Genomic DNA, 25290 nt, shown 5'->3' with positions numbered 1-25290 from the left:
CACACAACCGCCATTAAAATGGTTCAAAACATTAGACTCATCCATATCAAGCTTTTTATGGAACAATAAACCCGCAAGAATTAGTCTAAAAACTTTAAAATCTGCAAAAAGCTGTGGAGGATTAGAATTACCTAATTTCCACAAATACTTTCTTGCAAATAGATTACAATACATCTTAAAATCGTTAAAAAATAATCCAGAAACCAACTCATGGTTAGACTTGGAACAGGCGTTATGTGGAAAGATCAACCTGTCAGAGCTACCATTTATTAGCCAAACAGTTAAAAAACAGGATTGCTTCAAAACTATTAATATAAACGCCACTTTAACAGCCTGGTAGGAATTTCTCAAAATATCAAAATCATCAATTCAACCGTGCAAAATGACACCCATCTGGAACAACCCGGACATCCTTATAAACAAAAAAATGATTCACTTCCCAGTTTGGCAAGCAGGGGGCATAAAACAACTAGAGCACGTAATTATTGATAGAAGATTCATAACTCCCCAGGATCTCATTTCTATTTTTATTGTGACGCAAAATGCTTTTCGGAAATATATATATATCTATATATATATATATATATATATATATATCTATATATATATATATATATATATATATATATATATATATATATATATATATATATCTATATATATATATATATCTATATCTATATATATATATATATATATATATATCTATATATATATGGCTGGGTAGCTCGGTTGGTAAGGTGCAGGACTGTCATGCAGGAAACCCGGGTTCGATTCCCAGGGCGGAACGAACAATTAATGGTAATGGAAATGGGGCAATTACCATGGAAATGGGGCAATTACCATAACAAAGACGGGCAATCACATCACCCAGTGAGGGTCCTTGGGCAAGACCCTTAACGTTAATGCCTACCTCACAACATGAGAGACAATGAACCACATGTCATGCCGGCTCAGACGTCGCCCGGCCAAACAAGGTCTGCGTCAGGTGCTGAGGAACCAGAGCACCCTGATGGAAAGTGGGCTACTGGAACAAGACGGAAATGGACTAGATGTGAGAACAAGGTTCTGTTAGAATGCTACTACTCAAGTAATCCCACCCAGAGGGGTTACATGCAGAGAATGTGGAATGAATGGATGCTTCGAAACCCACAATCAAGGCTAACTGCCAAACAACTGGTAGCTCAGTGCTCTAACATCCACAAACGGCAACTCCTATCACAACTTGAAATTGAAGCGATACAATACAATGCCACGGGAGAGCCAGAACAACAGGTCAGAGAGGAGATTATACCACACTCCCACCCTGAGATTGGGTACACAGCCCCAACAACCACAATTACGCTGAGCGAGGCAGCAACTGACCTGAAAGACAAGATCATGTCTACAATGAACACTAGGCAACCCCGACACCAACTACAACGGTTAAGTGACGTACCTGAAAGTCTACTGGAAACTGTGAATGAAGCATTGAGGGCAATTCCTACCACAACCATCTCAGAAACCAATGAACTGGTTTACACTTCAGCAGCAGTGATCCTTGAAATGCTTGGCTACAAGAGCAACCATGGAAGAAAACAGTACCCACCATGGAAGCAACGGTTAGAGGCCAAAATCAAGGCAACTCGGAAGGATGTGAGTAAGCTGACAGAGGCTCAAAGAGGTACAATGAGAAAGCAAGTACCTAAGAGATACAGCCAGATGCCCATACCTGAAGCACTGGAAACTGCCAAACAAAGGCTCCTAGCCTTGAGCAGCCGCCTAAAGAGGTACACAAGAGACAATGAAGCCAGACGAATAAACAGGCTCTTCGCAACTCAACCTGCAAAAGTGTACGCTCAGTGGCAGGGTCAAAACAGCCGAGCAGACCCACCAAGGCTAGAAACTGAACAGTACTGGAAAAGTATATGGGAGAAACAGACAGCACATAACAGCAATGCCCAGTGGCTGGTCTCTCTAAGAAAAGAACATAGCAACCTCCCTGAACAGAATCCAGTAACCATCACAGTGGCAGACATCCAAGAAAGAGTCTCAGGTATGAAGAACTGGACAGCACCGGGCCCTGACATGATACATGCCTACTGGCTAAAGAAGCTTACCGCACTCCACGAGCGCCTGGCAGCACAAATGAACCAGCTGCTAAGAGATGGGACTCACCCCGAATGGCTAACGGAAGGGCGAACAATCCTGATCCAGAAGGATCCCTCAAAGGGTGCAGTCCCATCCAACTACCGGCCAATAACCTGTCTCTCCACAACATGGAAGCTCATGTCAGGCATCATTGCAACCAAGATAAATAGGCACATGGATCAATTCATGAGTAACACACAGAAGGGCATTGGTAGAGACTCCAGAGGAGCCAAACACCAACTCCTGGTCGACAGAACAGTCGCTCAAGACTGCAAGTCACGACACACCAACCTGTGCACAGCCTGGATTGATTACAAGAAGGCCTATGACTCTATGCCACACACATGGATCACTGAATGCTTGGAGCTGTACAACATCAACAGGACTCTAAGAGCCTTCATAGGAAACTCAATGAAGCTGTGGAAAACCACCCTTGAAGCCAATGGGAAGCCACTTGCACAAGTGTCCATCAAATGTGGGATATACCAAGGTGATGCTCTGTCCCCACTGCTGTTCTGCATAGGTCTCAACCCCCTCTGTCAAATAATCAACAAGACTGGCTATGGATACCGACTCAGAAATGGGGCCAACATCAGTCACCTCCTCTACATGGATGACATCAAGCTATATGCTAAGAGTGAGCGTGACATTGACTCCCTGATCCACACCACCAGGATCTACAGTACTGACATTGGGATGTCATTCGGGCTCGAGAAATGCAGCCGGATGGTGACAAAGAGAGGCAAGGTAGTCCACACAGGGGGGGTCTCACTCCCAGAAGGAACAATAGCAGACATCGAGGACAGTTACAAGTACCTTGGAATTCCACAGGCAAATGGCAACCTGGAGCAGGCAACAAGGAAAGCTGCAACAGCTAAATACCTCCAACGAGTAAGGCAAGTCCTGAGAAGCCAGCTCAATGGCAAAAATAAGACCCGGGCAATTAACAGCTACGCACTGCCAGTTATCAGATACCCTGCAGGAATAATAAGATGGCCAAAGGAAGAGATACAGACCACGGATGTTAAAACACGAAAGCTCCTCACCATGCATGGAGGGTTCCATCCCAAATCCAGCACCCTGAGACTGTATGCTAGCCGCAAGGAAGGAGGCCGAGGACTAGTGAGCGTAGAAGCCACTATCCAGGATGAAACATCCAAGATCCATGAGTACATCAAGCTCAAGGCCCCAAATGACAGTGTGCTCAGTGAATGTCTCAGGCAATGGAGAGCAGAGGATACAGTGCTGGAGGACAGATCCTCATGGGAGGACAAACCCCTGCATGGGATGTACCACCGGACCATAACTGAAGTGGCTGATATCAAGAAGTCCTACCAATGGCTAGAAAGGGCTGGCCTACAGGACAGCACCGAAGCGCTCATCCTGGCAGCCCAGGAACAAGCCCTGAGCACCAGAGCAATAGAGGCTCAGATCTACCACACCAGACAAGACCCAAGGTGTAGGCTGTGCAAAGAGGCCCCTGAAACAATCCAGCACATAACTGCAGGGTGTAAGATGCTGGCAGGGAAAGCATACATGGAGCGCCACAATCAAGTGGCTGGAATAATATACAGGAACATGTGTGCAGAATATGAACTGGAAACCCCAAGGTCAAAATGGGACACACCTCCGAAGGTGGTAGAGAATGAGAGGGCAAAGATCCTGTGGGACTTCCAGATCCAGACTGATAGGATGGTAATGGCGAACCAACCAGACATTGTAGTGGTGGATAAAGAACAGAGGAAAGCTGTATTGGTGGATGTGGCAGTGCCAAGCGATGGGAACATCAGGAAGAAGGAACATGAGAAACTGGAGAAATACCAGGGACTCAGAGAAGAACTGGAGAAAGCATGGAAAGTGAAGGTGACAGTGGTGCCTGTGGTAATTGGAGCACTCGGGGCAGTAACCCCCAAGCTGGAGGAGTGGCTACAACAGATACCTGGAAAGACCTCAGACCTCTCAGTCCAGAAAAGCGCAGTGCTAGGAACAGCTAAGATACTGCGCAGGACCCTCAAGCTCCCAGGCCTCTGGTAGAGGACCCGAGCTTGGAGGAGAAACCACCCGCGGAGGGTGAGAGGGGCGTTTTTTTTTTTTTTTATATATATATATATATATATCATCATCCTGGCAGCTCAGGAACAAGCCCTGAGCACCAGAGCGATAGAGGCTCAGATCTACCACACCAGACAAGACCCAAGGTGTAGGCTGTGCAAAGAGGCCCCTGAAACAATCCAGCACATAACTGCAGGATGTAAGATGCTGGCAGGTAAAGCATACATGGCCCGCCACAATCAAGTGGCTGGAATAATATACAGGAACATGTGTGCAGAATATGAACTGGAAACCCCAAGGTCAAAATGGGAAACACCTCCGAAGGTGGTAGAGAATGAGAGGGCAAAGATCCTGTGGGACTTCCAGATCCAGACTCATAGGATGGTAATGGCAAACCAACCAGACATTGTAGTGGTGGATAAAGAACAGAGGAAAGCCGTTGTGGTGGATGTGGCAGTGCCAAGCGATGGACACATCAGGAAGAAGGAACATGAGAAACTAGAGAAATACCAGGGACTCAGAGAAGAACTGGAGAAAGCCTGGAAAGTGAAGGTGACAGTGGTGCCTGTCGTAATTGGAGCACTCGGGGCAGTAACCCCCAAGCTGGAGGAGTGGCTACAACAGATACCTGGAAAGACCTCAGACCTCTCAGTCCAGAAAAGCGCAGTGCTAGGAACAGCTAAGATACTGCGCAGGACCCTCAAGCTCCCAGGCCTCTGGTAGAGGACCCGAGCTTGGAGGAGAAACCACCCGCGGAGGGTGAGAGGGGCGTTTTTATATATATATATATATATATATATATATATATATATATATATATATATATATATATATATATATATATATATATATATATATATATATATCCGGTTCCGGATTACACAGCTGGACGCGTGGCGTGCCTCTCTGCGAATACAACTATCTTCAAATTACTTAAAAAGTTGATTTTCTCCAAAAAAGAGAGCTGACTATGCCTCCGAAGAAAACCCAGGAATACGCAGACCTCAAAAAGTCTCTTGACATTATTCAAGAAACGCTGAAAAGTTTTGTGGACCAAGTGTCTGCTAAGCTAACGCCACTTTGGGAAATGATGGAAGAGTTCCGAAGATTTCAGGCTCAAAACGAGCAGCGAGAAAACTGGTTCGAGATTCTGAAGAAAAGACTTGACGATGTGGAACAGCAAGTAAGGATGAATAATGTTATTCTCACTGGAGTACCAATCAAGCCTCGAGCGAAGCTAACAGCAGGAGCTAGCACTGCTAATGCTAGCACCAGCGTAGCTAGCAGTGCTAATACGGAGATCGGTGCAGAGTCTCTGGTACACCAAATGGAAACATTTCTCACATCTAAAGGGATTTCCCTGGATCTCAATACCATCGAGACCTGCCACCTGCTCCCCAGGAGGAAGGAGATGGATAAACCAGCGATCCTCATCAGGTTTGTGAATCACAAACACAAGTTAGCTTTGATGACCCAAAGGAAACACCTGAAAGGTTCGGCTGCTTATCTGAACGACCATCTGACCAGAAGGAATGCTGAAATCTCAAAACATGCACGGCTTCTCAGGAAGCGTAAGCAGATTGAGAACACTTGGGTTAAAGGCTGCAGGATTTACGTCAAACCGATCGGTCCACCGGACCGGGCCAAGGTTCTGGTTGTGAACACCATGAAAGACTTTGAAAAGTGTTTAATCACGGTCGTCTGAAACAACATGGAGTAATAAACCAAAGAGCCAAATAATTTCAAGAAATATGACACGTGGATTCATCACTTTCTCCATCGTCTGACGTCACCTGAATAACAGCAGAGTTCTGACCTGCAGACAACTTGACCTCAACTTTCACCGCAGCTGATATCAGCTGAAGAAGGATATGGACCTGAATCTAATGTCTGCAGACATAACATCGAAGAGAACTATTAACTCTGTTTAAACCCAGAAGTACGGCTGTTATCAGTAAAAGAAGAAATACCAACCTTGGACAATCGACAGTTATGGACCCTTTTTATTTTTCCCTTACAGCATTACTTTATTATAAAAAAATAAATAAAAATAAAAATACAAAAGAAATATAAAAAAAAGTAAAACAAATGATTAATCACTTATTGAAAATTGTTAAATTGATTGACTTTTAATGATATTACTTCACTTGCTCCAAAAAATTGATAAATTGATTCAAAAATCTTCTCTAATATAGCATAATTTTGCACATGTTTTTAACTTTTGATACTTGATGAAATTTTGCTATGAAAATTCCTGAAACAGTGTTGTGTCTACTTTACTGATATAGTATTATGTTTTATTCATATGAATGGCTTTTATAAGTAACATAATCTGCATATATTTCAGATGACTGATCTGCATTTGCCATGTTGATTTCTAAAATAGTTATTTTTGGCGTAATACTTAAGTAATTCATCTTTGGCATGTGCTTTATCGATACCTTATGATTCTTTATTCTGTCTGATAAAAGTTAGGAACCGGATATTGATAAATCATGTAATAAAATAGTTACAGTATAACGGGGTGGGATTATATAAGTTTGCTTCCTTCCACTCCCTTTCAAGCAATATTTATTAATATGTATAATTATCCTAAGTTTGATTAGTTACTGTATGAATGTATAACTGATGATTATATTGCTTTTGTGTATTATTTTTACTTAATTGCTTGAAATAAACCATTTCAAATCAAATCAAATATATATATATATAAACCAAGCTTATGTAATGTAAATTAATTACTTCAATTGGTAACTGTCATGGTTTGGGTTTCATTGTATTGGTTTTTGCCTTCCGTTTTGTTTCTGTCATGTTTGAGTTCTGTTTCCTGTTTTCTTTGAAAGGTTTCCTGTTACGTCATGGTTTTAAGTTTTACTTCCCTAGTCCCAATCTATCCTGATCATTTTCACCTGTGTCTTGTCAGTGCTGTTTTTCTTTAAGTCTTGTCTCTGCCTTCCTCTTATGCTGGTCCATTATCGTCTCTTCCCTTCTGCCATGTTCATGTTTTGTTTAGTTTTCTTTTCCTGCTCTGCAGCGCTTTTTTCATGCTCACCAGCTCTCCCCACCTGACAGTAACAAGCAATTGAGTTAACTTTATTCCACCTAAGTACTTACGTCTATCCGACTCAATAATTGTGTATACAACTCAAAATTACATATTTATCAAACTAAATGTCATATTACCTCAATTTAATTAAATGTTGTTCCATCTTAATTCATTGTAATTCTTGAACTCTCAAGTTTGAGGCTGCAGATATTCCCATTTTTATAAGATTAAAATGAATAATGCAGAATTGATTTACAATTTATTTTATCAGTGATGAAAGTCTTCCGGGAATTCCCCGAAATCCGGGTTTTTGAGCAAACCGAACGTACTTTCCGGGAAATAAAGACCTGATCTCTACGGACAAATCACTTTCCGGATTAAAAAATGGTCTGAAATCAGCTAATTTTAGCTTTATTTTCTATATTTCTCTGCAGATCGCTTCCTCTATGGTCGTGGCCATCTCTCGTCTTCCCGGCCTAATTGACCAATGACGGGACGTTTTAGTTGCTTTCGGATGCGTCGACGGGTCTGATTGGCTCTGTCTGTACCACGCGGTCAGCGTGACTTGCTTCCCTAGAGACCAAAACTGGCGGACCCACGCTAAACTTTCACAAACACATCTGAAGAGTTTGCGATCAAATTTGTGTTAAAATAATGGCAGGCATCGTCATTATTGAGCGTGGTCACGACCTCAGTTGTGAGAAGACGATAAAAAACAAATTGAAGTGGTCTTGGCTGGAAAAAAAATATTTTTAAGGTAGTGTAGGTCAAATACTTTTTTGTGTAAAATAATCTCAAAACCACATTTTGAAATAATTTCAATTTTAGTTTTGAGTTTCAGTTTTTATTTTGAATACATTTCTTTATCTAATTTATTTGTATTTCCTAATTACCATGATTTAGTTCAGTATAGTTGAGATTCATTATAAGTATTTGATGGTTTGGACCCGCACTCCCTTAAAAAATAATGTTTACAATGTTTAGTTTAGTTTGTATGTTTGTTTTGATATTTCCCAGATTACTTAGTATTGGTGTTAAAGAATTGATGTATTATGTTATAGAATTATAGTTTAAAGCAGATCCCATATTTTGATGTAATTATAGTTTGAGAAAACAGTGCAAGTGGATGTTGTACATCAGTAATTTCTAAAGCAGAAATAATGTATAAATAACTGAGGTATTTTCATAGAATATCATAGTTACTGGTGTTCTTTTTGCCATTTGGGGCTTTGATGTTACTATATTTTAGCAATTGTATGTTTTGCAGCTTTAAGGAAAAGCGTAGATTGTAGGATTGTGTTACTTTGAGCAATTTTCCAAATTCTTTTTTAGGACCAGCAAGTCCTTAATGGAGAGTCAAACTAGGGGTTTGAATGACAAATCATGATGCTCCAATTAGTCTTAGTTTCTTTTTTTTTTTTTTTTTTTTTTTTTTTTTTTTTTTTTTTTTTTTTTTTTTAACTTGTCCTGCCCAACAGCTAGGCAAACAGATGAGAGCTGAGGGCCTCTTGTGTTGGACATATTTTATTTTAACAAGAGGGGTTATTCATCTTCAGACAAACCAAAGGTATGTCTGAATAAACCCCTTTTGTAATTGAGGCCAAAATTTATTAATTTCGATCATGTTTGAAAATCTTTGGTGTTGGACCGGACGGAAAAGGAAAGAGGGGAAGAAGAGAGAGGGACGTTAGAGAGAGGGGGGGGGTAGGAGGGTGATAATAGGAGGGGAAGGGGGGTAAGACCATGAAGCAGCATAGAGCAGGCAGGTTTACTGGTTGTTTATCGTTACGGTACGGTTCAAATGTAGTACAAAAAGGGCGGGGCCTGTTCACACACACTCAAATATTATCAACACACCTGCTAGCCGCAAAAATGTCCACATGTCAACATGCACACAAAACAGATAGTGTTCACGAACGCATACCTATGCCTTTAAACCAACTAGTGTGAAATCTTTCATTCATTCAATCATGCAAACTATTAGTGCAAAGGTGAGCTAACACCTGTGCTCAGGTGAGTGTTTATGTTCTTCTAAAATGGATGGTGGAATGTGAAAAGAAGGAGGAGGAGCGCCCAGCCACCCCCACACCCATACCCCCGCCGCAGCAGCAGCGGCAGCCGGAATTCCCCCAACGCCACACGGGAACAGGCAGGGAACAACCGCCCCCCGGGCGACCAAGACCGCCACCCAGGCCAGGGCCAGCCGGACCGCCGCGAGGCCCCCAGAGCCAGAGAGCAGGGAGGCGCAGAGGGAAAGAGAGCGCCGCCCCTGCCCAGCCAGAAAAGCAGCCCCCCGCCGCGCCGGAAGAGCCCAACGCAGGGCCCCACCGGAGAGGGACGCCCACAGCCCCAGACGAGCACCCCACCACCACCCAGGAGTTCCGGGCATCCCCCCGCCCCGACCCCAGGTACGAGCCAGGACCCCCCAAGGGAGACCCGCTCCGCACTCCAGGCAGCCACCCACCCGGCCCACGGTTGGTCCAGGTAGGAGCAAGGCAGGGGCCCGCCGCCCCCGCCCAGGAGGGGGGAACCCCGGGGAAAAAAGGGCGGCCCACAAGGGATGTTATAAATATGGCCCGACCAGGCTCGGCCATGTTGGAAGTTTGGCGGGGCCCAGCGCCCAGGGGCAAGGACCAGGACCCACCCCCCAGGGACACGAACACCCCCGGCTCAGGTGTAATATGAACCCCCCCACCGTGCGGAGAGAGCACCGCCGGGCCCAGGGAGCCGGCACCCAAGGGACACGGCCGCCATCGCCAAGGGGCCCGCACCCCCCACCAGGGAAGGGGTAGGGGACAGATGGACCCAGGTCCCACCTTCCTTGTAAAATGTGTGTGCGTGTATGGGTGTTTGAGAGGGTGTTTGTGTGCATGTGTGTGTGTTTATGTTTGAATGTATATATTGAAGGGGGAGGGGTGTGTGTACTAAGGGGGGTGCAGTTAAAATTGGCGAGTAGGGCACTAAGGGGACATCTCCTGATTACTCACAGTGATGTCCCCTCACCCTCCACACCAAGGGGCCCTAAATGTCTAAGGTGCGGTTAAAATTGGCGGGTAGGGTGCCAGGAGGACATCTGCTGCTTGCTTGCAGTGATGTCCAAGCACCCCCCCTACCAAGGACCCTACATGTCTAAGGTGCAAATAAAACCGAAAGAGGGGGGGCCCACTCCATACGGCAACCATAGGAGGGGGGCCACTCCCAAGTAGCCCCCCCCCCAAGGCGCATCGCAGGCTAGACCCCCCACCCCCTCACCCTAATATGAGGTTATATAAGGAAGGGGGTAAGTTGGGGACAGCTGGTAGACTGTCCCCCGGTGGTCAAACAGCCGTCCCCCAGCCCACCCCCAGCAAAGGGGCCAGGGCCACCCAGCCCAGGGGCCCACCCCCGGAGGCGCCGACACCCCAGGCCCGGCACCACCCACCCCACACAGAGAGAGAGGAGCCAGAAAGCGTCGCCCCCCCCCGGAGCAAGCCCAGGCCCCCACCCCCAGACGCCGGCCCTAGAAGAGCTCTGGTCAGGCCTCGACGGGACCGAGGAGGCCAACCGGCCGAGGCAACCACTGATTGCCTCAGCGGAGACCCCGACCCGCTAGCCCCCCCGACCCGTACTAATAATGGGCCCCCCCTCCCCCCCAGAACGCCCCCCCACAGGACAGGGCCGACAAGCCCCCCACCCCACCCCACCCCAGACCCCGCAGCCGAAGCGGGTGACACCCAGAGCGACCGGGGGCCCCGAGAGGGTTGTCCCGTCCCGCCCCAGAGCCAGGGAAGGGCCGATCCCAGCCCCAGGTGCAGATGGGCAGCCCATCCGGCGCCGCTGGGCCCCCCCCACCCGAGCAGGGCCCCCCGCCAACCCCCCCCAGCACAGGCAAAGGGACCACCCCCCCAAGCCAAGCCAGACCACCACCCCACCCCCCCACCACGCACCCCCACACCCAAGCCCAGAGGACCACGCAGCGCCCCAGCCCGCCCCACCCCGGCACCGGACCCGACCCCCCGACCAACGGAGCCCCCCACCGCCCCCGCCAGGCACCGGAAGCCCCGACCCCCACCCCAAACCACGGCAGAAGGGCAAGGAGCAGCGACGACCAAGCCCCCCACCCCCTAAGTCATGGAGTCAACCACAGGAGACCAGAGAGACCGAATTCTTTCAAAGTTACTTGAGCTTTGGGCTGACATTTTTTCCAAGCTGATATGATCAAACAGCAGATTTCTGTGTTGACTTATGTTTATATTTTTCTTGTTTTTCCAATTTATTAAAATAGTTTTTTTGGCAATACAAAGAGTTATGAAAATGATAGAAGCTAATCCTTCTTCTATATCGATGGCACTCATGTCACCAAGCACACAAAGTGACGGTGAGGCAGTGATTGAAACCTTAAGCCAGACTGATAAATCGGCACATACCTGCTGCCAGAGAGCCTGGACAGGAGTGCAGAACCACAGTGCGTGCATGTAGCTGTCGGGTAGATTATTATCACAGTGCTCGCAAATGTCTGAGTTACTGAGACCCATCTTGAACATCCTCTGTCCAGTGTAGTAAATTCTGTGAAGAGTTTTGAGATGGATTAGCTGCAGATTTGGACTTTTTGTCAGTTTAAAGGTGTTTAGACAAAGTTCTGACCAGAAGCTTTCATCTGTGCTGATGCTCAAATCTGCATCCCATTTTTTTGTTGGAAGGGCAATATTGTTATCTAAATTACATAAAAGTTTGTATATTTTGGAGAGAGTTCTATTCATTGAAAAATTAATCAGAGTGGTAACTACATCTGGTAGCTTTAAATCGTCGTCTTTAATTTTATACTTTTTAGTAATACTTGATTTAAGTTGCTGATATTCCAAGAAGTTATTTATTCCATGTTTGTCTTGAAGTTCCTGGGGGGTTATGAATCTTCTATCAATAATTACGTGCTCTAGTTGTTTTATGCCCTCTGCTTGCCAAGCTGGGAAGTGAATCATTTTTTTGTTAATAAGGATGTCCGGGTTGTTCCAGATGGGTGTCATTTTGCACGGTTGAATTGATGATTTTGATATTTTGAGAAATTCCCACCAGGCTGTTAAGGTGGCATTTATATTAATGCTTTTGAAACAATCCTGTTTTTTAACTGTTTGGCTAATAAATGGTAGCTGTGACAGGTTGATCTTTCCACATAACGCCTGTTCCAAGTCTAACCATGAGTTGGTTTCTGGATTATTTTTTAACCATTTTAAGATGTATTGTAATCTATTTGCAAGAAAGTATTTGTGGAAGTTAGGTAATTCTAATCCTCCACAGTTTTTTGCAGATTTTAAAGTTTTTAGACTAATTCTTGCAGGTTTGTTGTTCCATAGAAAGCTTGATATGGATGAGTCTAATGCTTTGAACCATTTTAATGGCGGTTGTGTGGGAATCATTGAGAAGAGATAATTAACCTTGGGTAAGATTTTCATTTTAACCGTGGCTACCTTGCCCATAAGGGACAAAGGCAGGTTGGTCCAGCGTGTTAGATCGTCCTGTATGCTTTTCAGTAATGGGGTGTGGTTTAGCTGCACCAGTTCTGATAGTTTGGGGGAAAAGTAGATACCCAGATATTTGATATTTCCTGTTTTAACTGGAATTGTGAGTCTTTGTTCCATATTCCTGTTGAGTGGTAATAAAACAGACTTATTCCAATTAATGGAATAGTCTGATATGGAGGAGAATTCATTTATGATCATTGCTGTTTCATTTACAGAATGTAAATTCCTTAAAAACAGTAATATGTCATCCGCATAAAGACTAATTTTATGATGGCTGTGTTTGGTTTTTATTCCTATAATGCTCTCATTCTGTCTTATTGCTGCAGCTAAAGGCTCAATGAATATAGCAAAAAGAGAAGGAGAGAGTGGGCAGCCCTGTCTGGTTCCTCTTCCAAGAAAAAACCTGTTTGAAGTCTGTTTATTAGTTCTAACTGATGCATTGGGGTTGTGATATAATATTTTGATCCAATTGATGAACGCTTCTCCAAAACCAAACTTCTGGAGGGCAGCAATAAGGAACTTCCAATTAACTCTGTCAAAGGCTTTTTCAGCATCCAGCGATAGTACCGTCATTTCCTGGTTTTTAATGGTGGCAAAGTCTATTATATTAACTAGTCTACGGACATTATCATCCGAGTGTCTGCCTTTGATGAATCCAGTCTGGTCGAAGTGAATTATGTGAGGAGTGATTTTTTCTATTCTCTGTGCTAGTGCTTTGCAGATAATTTTTACATCTGCATTGATTAGAGAAATAGGGCGATAGCTTGAAGGACTAGTGGGATCTTTGTCTGGTTTTAGAAGAAGAATTATGTTGGCTGAGTTCATGTTAGGTGGCATTGATTGGCTCTCATTAATAAATGTGACAGTTTTATAAAATGTTGGTGCCAGTTGTTCCCAGAATTCTTTATAAAACTCAGCAGGAAAGCCGTCAGGCCCTGGTGCTTTACCATTGGGCATAAGTAACAGAGCTTCATGAAGTTCAGACGGCGAGAGCGGAGAGTCTAAGTTTGTGATTTGATCCTCATTTAGCCTGGGTAGGTTTACATTATTAAGAAATGAGTCAATACTTTGCTCTGACGGATTGATCTGCGGTGTGTACAGGTTTTTATAAAAGTTTTCAAATGCGTTATTAATTTTGACCGGGTCATGGGTGACATTTCCTGTTTGGTCCATAATAGAGGTGATTGATGATTTTTCTCTGTTAATTTTAAGCTGATTAGCCAGAAATTTGCCAGATTTATTAGAGTTTTCAAATCTTTCAAGTCGTAGCCTTTGTATTTGAAATTGTGTTTGTTTATTAATGATGTCATTTAACTGCAGCTTTAAATTTTTCAGATCTCCCAGAATGCGTTCCTGTGCAGAAGCAGCATAAGCAGTCCCCAGGGTTTTGATTTTATTTTCTAATTCTAATAAATCTGCTTTCTCTTTGCGTTTTTTGTGCGTTGAATAAGAAATGATTTTCCCTCTCATGACTGCCTTTGCTGTTTCCCAAAGAATGCACGGTGGGATGTCTGGAGTATTGTTGAAGTCTAAGAAGGTTGCCCACTCTTTTTTAAAGAATTCAAGAAATTCCTGGTCCTTTAACAGAGACGTATTAAACCTCCAGGTTGTACCAGAGGGTGTGGATTTTTCCCTAGAAATGTTTACAGAGACTGGTGCATGATCACTGATAATAATTGGATGGATATTGGAGCTTTGAATATTTTTTAAAAGAGAGTTACTGATTAATAAATAGTCCAAACGGGAGTGTGAATAGTGAACTGGAGAAAAAAAGGTGAACCCTTTAGTGTTTGGGTGACATGAGCGCCACGCGTCGCAGAGACCCAGATCATTCATGTACTGCTTTAGAATACTTGCAGATCGCCATGTACGCTGATTTGCTGCTGTGCTGAGTCTGTCAAGTTCAGGGTCCAAAACAAGGTTGAAGTCTCCTCCTATAATGATTGTGGAGTCAGAGTGAACTGAGAGTGAGGTGAAGAATCTGTGAAAGAAGGAAGAGTCGTCAACATTGGGACCATAAATACTCACTATACAAAAGTCCTTATTCTGAATGGATATATTAATGATTACAAATCTGCCTTCTGGGTCAGTAACTGTATCCTTATGAGTAAAATTAAGATTTTTATTAATTAAAACAGCAACTCCTCGTTGTTTGGAGTTGTAACTGGCAGAGTATATAACTGGAAATTGTAAGCAGCACATAAGGTGATCCAAAGAATTTGATAAATGGGTCTCCTGCAGTAGAGCTATATCTGCTTTTAGACCATCCAGGTGATTTAACACTTTCAGTCTCTTTGGCTCAGAGCCAAGTCCACGCACATTCCAGCTAACGATGTTAAGACTGTTCATAGCTGCTCTGACTGAAAAGGTGTAAAGCTAAGTAGTGCTTGTGTACCAGTCCATGTGCGCGTGCCCGCATTGAGAAGCGCTGTGCGCGTGAACGTTTTCTGGCTATGTGAGCTGCGTGTCGCGTGCGTCCTATGAAAGCCTGTGTGAGGTGATTGCAGTATGTCGGCGTGTGTGTGCGGGATCGCATGTGCACGCCCCTGTGTGCGCTTGTGTGTGCGCGCGCCCGCTCCGTGCATAAATAAATACTTACCGAGGATGAGTTGCTTCCAGGTGATTTACATATAATGAGGGGGGAGAGGGGGGGGGGAGAGTAAAGGAAAGAAAAAAAGAGATAGAAGGGAAAACGAAAACAACAACAAAACAACAATAGAAACATGAGTGGGACTGAGGTGACGAAGAAAAAAAAAAAGACTGTTTTCCTGCGATCGAGGTGTGGATTATTGATGATCCGGTTTTCCATTCATTGAAGTAAGTTTAGCGGGTTTCTTCTGGGCAGCGCAGATGTTCTCAGCGCGGATCTGAAAGCCTTCAGCACAGCCAGGGGGGGATCTCCGGGTCCCGGAACAGCCGGCCGTCCACGTAAAGTTTGTCAACGGCCACAATCGCTCTCGAACCAGCAGCAAGATGCTTCCTCCTCAGCGGGAACAGGATCTTCCTTCTACGGAGGATTTCTGCCGGGAACTGGTCATTCACGCTGTAATGCGTGCCTCTCAGTTCCCGTCCGCGGCCCTTCACCAACTCCTTCTGTTTGAAATGTTCGAATTTAGCCACAATAGGACGCGGGCGCTGGTGGTCGGACCTTCTTCCTCCGAGGCGGTGAACCCTGTGGAAGGAGATCTTCTGCACCTCCTCCTTGGGTAGCTTCAGGTGGACCTGTAAAAAGGATCTAACGGTGGCCTCGGGGTCTTCTCCTACCTCCTCTGGAACCCCCGCGACCACTAGATTGTCCCTCATGCTCCTCGACTGAAGATCCAGGAGGGTTTCCTTAATGGATCGGTTCTCCTCTGAGAGACGGGCGGTGTCACTGCTCAGGGTCTTCACGGTCTCTCTGAGGGCCTGGTTCTCCGCTGCGAGCTCCCGCACCTGCTGCTGGCTGAATTCCAGAGACTCCCGCAGACCTTGAAATTCTCTATGGAGGATCTCCAGCAAATTGAGGCGGCCATCAAAGCTGGAGAGCTTTTTATCAATCGAATCCAGGATATCGCTCATTCCGCTGCCTGGAGAGGACACAGCCCCGGGAGAGTCCTCAGGCCGTTCACGCTTGGCGGAGGGGGTGGTGGTGGCGGTTCTGGGCTTCACCATGTTGCAGGTATTAAAACACTCGTCAATGAAATTCTCCAGGTCCTCCAGGCTGACAGAAGCTTAATACTCTTAACAGGTTGTGTTAGTTAGCAGGAAATATTTTAATATGGCGGAAAAATGAAACAAGATAGTCTTAGTTTCTTGATAAAGAAGTGAATAACTAGCTGCCAGAATGCACCAGAATGCATCTAAGACCACGTATTTTTCCAAAATTTCGCTCTGTGCCCGCCATATCGCTCAAAGAAAAGTTCAGGGATTTTTTCCTTGCCTGACTTTCATCACTGTTTTATGTATTCATTTATCATGACATTGTCTTTAACTACAATTCTTGCAACATTGTGAAGCACAAGAGGTGCTAAATAAGCTCATCTTGGTGCATGGTGCAGAAAGAATTAAACATAACAGGACAAAATAACTTGTGAAAACACAGTAAAACAGCTACAACTAAACATATTTGGTCAAAAAATCTGTCCAGACAGGCAAAGTGAATGGGATCCCACAATTCCTTGTGCTGCCGATCTAAATATATCAATTTTCACTTTATTTGGAGTCCTATTATTATCATTTGGGCTGACGATTTATTAAGTGTGCTGATGTACATTCTTGCAAACACAACTGTGCAATCAAACATTTACATTACTTTCTAAATGAAGATAAGTAGTGATAAATTCAGTAAATTCAGTGTTTTCTGGTAACTTCTAAATTGTATTATACATGTTAGCCCACTATGATGTTTTTTAATGTTTTGTCTATTACATAAGGGAAAAGGTATTTAAACCTAGTTTTAAGTGTTTAGAGGAGTCCTTATCCAATCAGAAAATGGCACCCCCACCACCACCAATATGGGTTCTAAGACTCCCAGGTTTTTTACCTTCTTCACTAAGTGGTATTAGGAACAAACAAGCATTCAATACATTAGAATGTTTTATTTTAACACCAAAAAAAAGGTCAACACTTTTTCTTCCAACTATTTTATAAATGGTTTATCAATCACTTCAGTCAGACAACTCATGCAGTAAAGACATTTATTTTCACATTCTTTTAGTTTGGCATAAGGCTCCATTCAATGTCATAAGACAAGATCTCCATAAAACTTTTGGGCAATAAACTACCCCTAACGGAGCTCACAGGAGGAACCCGGGGAGGAGGGTGGGGCGACGAACGCAGAGCTTGCGGTAAAGGAAGAAAGGCAAAACCAAAACCTGTAAGACGACACGAAGCTTAACATCTGATGACATCTGATGTTCATCTGATAACATTTGATGATTTGTACTTGAAAAAAGCAGTTCATAAATAGGTGGACAACAAAAGCACAGACTAATAAAATATCAATTGACAAAGGGGTGTCTGGATACTGCCAAGGAAGAACAATTTGAGATCCATGAGGGATTGTAGGTTTTGATAGTATTTTAGCCGGTCTGAACCTCATCCATTTAGAGGCGGAGTACAACAAGTCTCTAAATGGAGATGCTTGTAGTCAAGTGTCATCTGCTTGAAAGCAGGGCAGATTGAGGATTGGCTTGCGGACACAAAATTTAACTCTTGGAACTGAAGCTAGAGAGCGTCAGTGATATTGTTTCTACGGCCAGGGATAAAATTTGCTCGTAGTGTAAAGTTATTTAAACACTAAACCATGTCAACCGATGACGCATTAAACTATTTATCATTGCACTTCTTGAAACAACCTTTGTAATAATCTCACGGCTGAATTCGTGAACACCATGATCCGTTAGTGAACCATTAGAGCTCTGGATTTGGGTTCAACATCCTAAATTTCTGGCGGCCGAACATTCATAAACCACTCCATAAAATTCCCCCAAAATCCAACGGAGGGCGTAGCCTCAGAAAACAAGTGGAGGGAGACTGATGATCCGAAACGGTCACCGTCGTAACCAAAACCACTCCAAGCTGTTTTTGGACCAAGCGAATTAAAATGAGAAAAGGAGCCATAGATGCTGCATAAAAGAGACCAATGACAAGTTAAATGTCCACAGATGAGAGACAGGTCCAACGTAGGACCAATCCAAATGCTTGTTAAACTATCCAATGTACACAGCAGCTTTAACAGAAAAGAACCGCCAGCCTTCATAACCACGGAAAAGACCCCTGAATCCCCGAAACGATAACCAGACGACGCCGAGCCACACAGCAGAATCCAAACAAGGTGCACATCATTACCCTTAACACAGGAAATGCAAATCCCAGGGTCCTTAGGGCGTGACGTCACTGGCGACCAGGTAAAACATAGAACCAGGAAGATCCGGGAGCAAGGAAAAGCCTCAACACAAAAATCTGGAATTGCATGATAAAATCTTCAAAATCAACCTGGAATATCGTCCGAATAAAGAAAGGAAATGAAACACAATGTGGAGGCTACACACAGACCAATTAACCATACATTATTAAAACCAATTCCTACTTTTACTTTGCGATCCCCATTTTAAAAAAAAATCCTGATCATAAACTAAATAGGAGGGGAAAAAAAGAAAAGAAAACTGACAATTTTGACATGTTAAGTAGCTTCCTGTTTCTCGGTGTGAATGAATATGTAAGATGATGCAGGGCTCCCGTCTGAAAGCTGTTGAAGGGAGGCGCTTGAAAGTGAGTACAATTCCATTTAAAACATAGTCTGCACCCATAAAGTAAAAAAAAAATGACTGTACAGTATGATGAAATGACAGACTTATCTCACATGTTCGGGCATGTGTGCATGTGAGAGATGAGTGTTAGATGCAAATTATAGAGACTGTTGATGGACTGAGAGACAAAAGAAAAAAAAAACAACAGGCCGGTGTTTAGGCGCTGTCCTGCAACCTCTGATATTGCTTTGTCACACTTCTTCATTTGTTTATCTCATTTTATCTACTTATCTCATTCCAATAATTTTTTTCAATCCTTCATTTCTGGGTAATCAGCAATGTTGGCACTGTGAGAAGTATCTTTGTGAGATACTTTATCATTTTTATTTTCATCTTCATCCACAGACTCCTTGTCATCACGTAGTCAGTCCATCTGTTTTTAAAAGAAACGAGTAAGCAAAAACTTTGAATACATACCCATGATCGTAAGATTGCAGGTTCGATTCCCGCCTTGTACGCTCATGTGTCGAAGTGTCCTTGGGCAAGACACTGAACCCCACATGCCTCTGGTGGGAGGTTGGCGCCAGTGTTCGGCAGCGGAGCCGGCATCAGTGTGTGAATGTGTGTGTGACTGTGTGTGTGCATGGGTGAATGGGAACTTCGTAAGAAGGTAGAAAGCGCTATATAAGTATACGCCATTTACCATAAACTCAAAGGACCGTTTTACCCAAATGCAAAAGGTCAAAGCCACACCCAGCTCTGATTAAATTGGTCATTAACTTGTCATTAACTACTTATGTGATGTTTTATTCAGTCATCTTCTGCCGTTTTATCCCTTTTGGGGTCACGGGGCTGCCAGAGCCTATCCCAGCCACTTGTAGCCAAAGGCAGCAAACATCCTGGACAGCTCGCCAGTCTGTAGCAGGGCCACAATCACACACCCATCCACAGTCACACCTAGTGACAATTTAGAGTTGCCAATTAACCTATGAAGCATGTTTTTGGACGGTGGGAGGAAGCCCAGAGTCCCCGGAGAAAATCCACGCATACACGGAGAGAACACGCACACTCCAGACAGAAAGGTCCCCCACTGGTGTTCTGTTCCAGGTCCCCCAGCCGGGGGGCCAGGGGCCTTCTTGCTGTGAGGCAAGAGCGCTAACCACTGCGCCACCATGCAGCCAGTGATTGTTCTTCTTTTTTTTTTTTTTCATCAATTCAAAGAGGTGGTGATGTAAGCCAAGATAATAGTTTGTTGCCTGAGGGTGACACCATGCTAGATAGAGGGTTAGATGTGTTGAAAAGAGTAACCCTTATGCCATCCTAGGCACTTTAACATTGGGAGTTGGGTCATCTAGACCCACTAGACAGTGCTCTGAACCTTTTTTTCTTCAATGAATTGTGATCTTCACTGGTGTCCATAGATTCCATGAAATCTTTCCACCTTTATCCACCTTTGTCATGGTAGGGAGAACACGTCAATGTAAGGGTGGGGTCATCTAAGATAGCACAAGGGTTAAACAATACCCGATGTAAGTCAGGATAAAACGTGTACATTATTTTTAGATGTAATGTCGGAGAGACCAGTTATGCTACTTAACAAGTGATAACAAGAGATTCTCCTTTCATCAGAATATTTTCACCAAAAAATGCTTGATGCTTGCTCCGCGCACAAGTTGCCCTGGGCTATAACCGGGTCATAGACCTTTCTATGACAGTCATTGGCTTTCATTGCAAATTACATTAATCAATAGGAACAAAAACTGCAGAAAGCCCTCCCACCTGAGCCAACTGTGCCAGCAGGGAGAGTATAGAATTAATGCAGCAAGATGAAGTGAGTTGTCAACCTGGGAGCAGCTGCAGGTGTCAAAGTAGAATTTAGGTGTGTGGGGGGAGGGTACACTGGAATATGAATAAAAAAACAATTTGTCAATAGTCCTGCCCACAATTTAGCCAACTTGTTTAATAACTGACATCAGCAATACATTACTTCTAATTTGTTTTTAATAAACCAAAATACCTCATCCAGTACTAATTACAAACAGAAATATCTACATTTTATTTTTCTGTGCATTTTAAGTTCCCTTTTTCCTTTCGCTGACTTTTAAAAATTAGTTACATTTGATAGAGGGTGGCTTCTTCTATGATATTATATTTATGACGTTTAAGGTAAATGCAGGAACTTTCAATTGTAGAGACAGAGAGTATTGAAATCATTTGAATACATTTTTTCTACAGATTTTTCTCATCTGCCATCTTTAAAATGACAGTCAGATAAACACTAACTGCATGAAATATCCACGCTCTGGTTATCTGTTGTGAATAGAGATTGGACATCAGGGGCTGCCTAGTAATCAACTTGAACACACAGGTTACCTCTATCAATTCAAAAAGCTACCATTTGTCACTTTCCACCGAGCTGAATTGAATCTAGTTAATGTCAGAGTGCACTGTTCTTTGCTGGAAAAACCTCCTCTTTTCCCCTCTGCATTTACCCCTGCAGTGCCACTGGTCATGTTTAAATGCAGTAATAATACCAAAGCATGAAGCATGGCATGTTTGGGTAAAACCGAGCTGCCACTTCAACAGAAGGCGGTTTGTTTGTTTTTTTGCCAGAAAATGTATTAAGATTCCATTAGAAGAAGTAGTTTTCTCTTCATGTGTCAGATGCTCAAACAAGGATCACCACAAACTAATTTGTCATTCAATACAATCCTTAAAGTCTCACTACATATATCGTTTGATATATTTTCAAAGTGTTTCTAGTGGTCTTTTAATTATAATTATGCTGTTTTAAAAAAAAGTCCATAAACCTGTGTCATTTTCTAGGACTCAGTTTCTGCAGGGCAGCAGTAGTTCATTACAAATTAAATTGATTTGTAGGCAGGACTGCTGTAAGTAAGCATCCATAGACATATCTTTGTTTACACCTTCTCCTGCTAGCTTATAGCCCCCTATAACGCCAACTCAGATGAGGTAAACAAAGATGTACATGGATCTTTTTGTCTGTAAGTGGATGCAACAGAATGCAGCACAGCAGTGAGACGTTGGGTCGCCCATTTCAGGTGCTGTCACAAGAGTTTTTTCAAACAGCAATTTTTCATCTGCTTCATCACGATTTGAATAAAGAAATACTCAAATTGTTTTAATCTTAAATTCCTTTCATATTTGTCTTCCATCAGAGAAATGCTACAAGAACATGATTAAAAACACCAAAAACACAATTTTTAGTGGAGTGTTTTTTTTTTAATGTAATATAAATAGATGTTATTGCGCAGAAAGCTTTATCACTGATTCCAAGCTAAGCAGTTGACCCGTCCGGATGCTGCGTGCAGGTTTCTGGGTTGCCGGGCCCATAGAGGGTCGTAGAGGTATGTCTTGCCTTTCGCTTGTGGCTCATGTGGCCACCTTAAAAGACGCAATAAAAATTGAACGTACCATTGTTGTGTGTGGTAAGAATATCACACATACTATGTTTGTTACAGTCACATGGTGCCCTTAACGCTGCTCTCTAGTCATTAGTAAGGTGCGTGCACTGGCTCCTTACTGACCTAATGCAAGGGCTGCATAGAGTGTGCATGAGATAACCTAAATCAGTGCTCATAAGATGCCCTCACAAACTATGCTCCAATTCTCTGATTTCCTCATTTCTAATAGCCAAGCATCATGTAAGGGACGCACAAGAAATGTGCACTCACAACTAGAACAGCACTAAAGGGCTTAGGGGGGGATCCAGGGCCGGATCTGCTGGCAGGATACTTAACCCTTTTTTTTATTGTTGCACCTTAGCAAGGTGAATAAATGTAATGATTTAAGCTCCCACATACGCTAACACTCTAGAAAATAAAAGACATCAGAGGTGATTGCTGCTAAATATCTTTTAGGCTCGAGGTGAAAGCTGAAATGAGCAATGGTCCTGTTAAATGTAAGGAAAATGTTAAAATCGAAATTTTAACAATTTCCTTTGCTAAGTTTTAATTGAGGAGAAGAGAAATGAGGTAAATGTGCTTTACCCGGTTTTCTACATGCGCCTTCTTGTTGTTGTGTTATCAAACCTCTACCTAGGATTTCCCCAGTACGGCACCACATTCCAATTCCATATACGTAGGCTATTAAAAAAATGTGGCGATTCTGCTCTCTCTTACTGCCCCAGCAAGTCTCGATTCTGGTCTGTGATTAAGGTGTTGTGTTTTGTCTCTTTCCATCCCCCTGTTGCAGCTGAAGGTCCACCAAAGTACTGCTGGCAGTGGACCAGTCAGGTAGTGCTTGAGTGGAGGAAACAGCAAGGATTCAGCAGCACAGGCTGAAAAATTAGGTCCTTGACTTGTCAGTCCTCGGCGGAAGCCTGATATTATCAGGGCTGCAGTCAGCTACCAGGCAGGTTAATACCACCAACGAACTGTAATCACTAATGACCCTAGTATTGAGTTTATAATGCGCTAAATGATGCAGACTCCCACTCCAGATAAACAAACCCTAAATAAACTATTTGAGTGATAATTGCACTCTGCCAGTAGGCCAGGTAATGAAATCTAGACTCTGATGAAAGGGTTAATTCTTTTCTGAAGCCTTGCCGCACAGGATCATTGCCCTCTCATTTCTACAGAGATCTCAGCAATCCCTTGGTTATCAGTGTCCTTAGATAGAAAACCTAATTAGACAAGAAGGTATTTTTTTCTTTCCCTAATTAGGTCCTTAACATAATTAGCAGGTGATGTTAATAACCCTCTTTTAAAACCTATTAAAGGCTATTTAGGAGCAAGTGGTGGAGAGAAGTTGGCCTGTGGGCAGTTGGGTGGCACATATAAGGGCCATCCGAGGACAGAAGAACATACTGGACATATGGTTCGTCATAGGACAAAGTACCACTGGATTAGAATCCTGCACTCTATGGAGACCCTGATGAAAAATTGTGCTACTTCAGTCAGAAAAAAGACACAGTGACAGTTGTGTGGGCAAAAAAGGACATTCTTAGTATTGTTGGTCTTACATCAGTTATACTACAAGGAAAAACCGGATTAATCATGGCAAACCACCAAGTACTGTTTTTTTTGTACTCACATTATATTTTATCATGCAGAATGTTTTACCATTTCGTAAAAGTGTGAATACTAAACAGAATTTCTATTTTGAAAAACAAAAAAATCAAAGATAAAATTCATCAAATCGTCCTTTCTGGAGGCACTAAATTTTTGCTGATCTTTTTTGCTGTAGATTTCTCCCCTGTCTACTATACATACAGGTCTTACACAGTGTTGGAAACATTACTTTCAAAAATAACTAGTTATAGTTACTGTGGTTCTTGTAAGTTATCAGGTAATTTCAATTTCACCTTTTTTAAATTGTTAGGACAAAAGTATTTTGCCAGCTGATTGCTTACATATACTCTGATTGCTTATTACATACTCTGACCCTGTCCTAACACATTGACCCCTGTGCTATCCTAAGCACTTTAACGTTGGGAGTTGGGTCATCTAGACCCACTAGACAGTGCTTTAAACCTTTTTTCTTCAATGATTTGTGATCTTCACTGGTGTCCATGGATTACATGAAATCTTTCCACCTTTATCCACCTTTGTCATGGTAGGGAGAACACGTCAATGTAAGGGTGGGGTCATCTGAGATAGCACAAGGGTTAAAGCAACTGACTAATAAACTAAGATACTTTTAAAACCTGCATCAAGGGAACTATTTGCTAAAGTTGTTTATCAAACCCTGTCTGCAAAGGCACCAGCTTTCAGAAACCACCAGGGGGCATTGTGGATTCAATAATGCACTGGGAACATTAACGGAGACACAACAATAGGCCCACTGTCACTAACTGGCCTCCAGTGAAAAATGGTTGACAGGGCTCTGGAAAGGGCTGTGGGTTCCAGTGAGCAGTCTGTTCATTCTGCTGAGGAGGAGGAAGATGAGGAAGAGGCAGCCAGCGACCAGAAGAGCCCAGTACTCGTCTTTAATTAAGTATCTGAAACATCAATTTAAATGTAAATATCAGTGGTGCTGCGCCACTCATGCGTAAATTAGAGGGCTGGCCCAGCCACGTTTCTCTACCACACGCTCAAGTCCCTTGCTCACTTAAAGTGACATCTGCTCACAGCTGCTTGGTCCGCAGCTCTTTCATGCGCACCCCCCACTCCCCAACACATGCACACACAGCCCCACACAAAGACATGTGCTGACAATGGTTGCATTCACAACATTTTATGTGGACAGTGATGTATCATAGTTTGATATCATGAAATAATTGAACATTTTCTGATTATTTCCACAAAAGAGAAAGCAACATTGATAAACATTTTGTGGTCAGTTTTGTTATATCATGTGTATATTTTTG

This window comes from Oryzias latipes, chromosome 13, assembly GCF_053564925.1.
Source record: "Oryzias latipes strain Hd-rR chromosome 13, Olatipes_Hd-rR_3.1".
NCBI classification, from domain to species: domain Eukaryota; kingdom Metazoa; phylum Chordata; class Actinopteri; order Beloniformes; family Adrianichthyidae; genus Oryzias; species Oryzias latipes.
Note: the sequence above shows the minus strand (reverse complement) of the source record.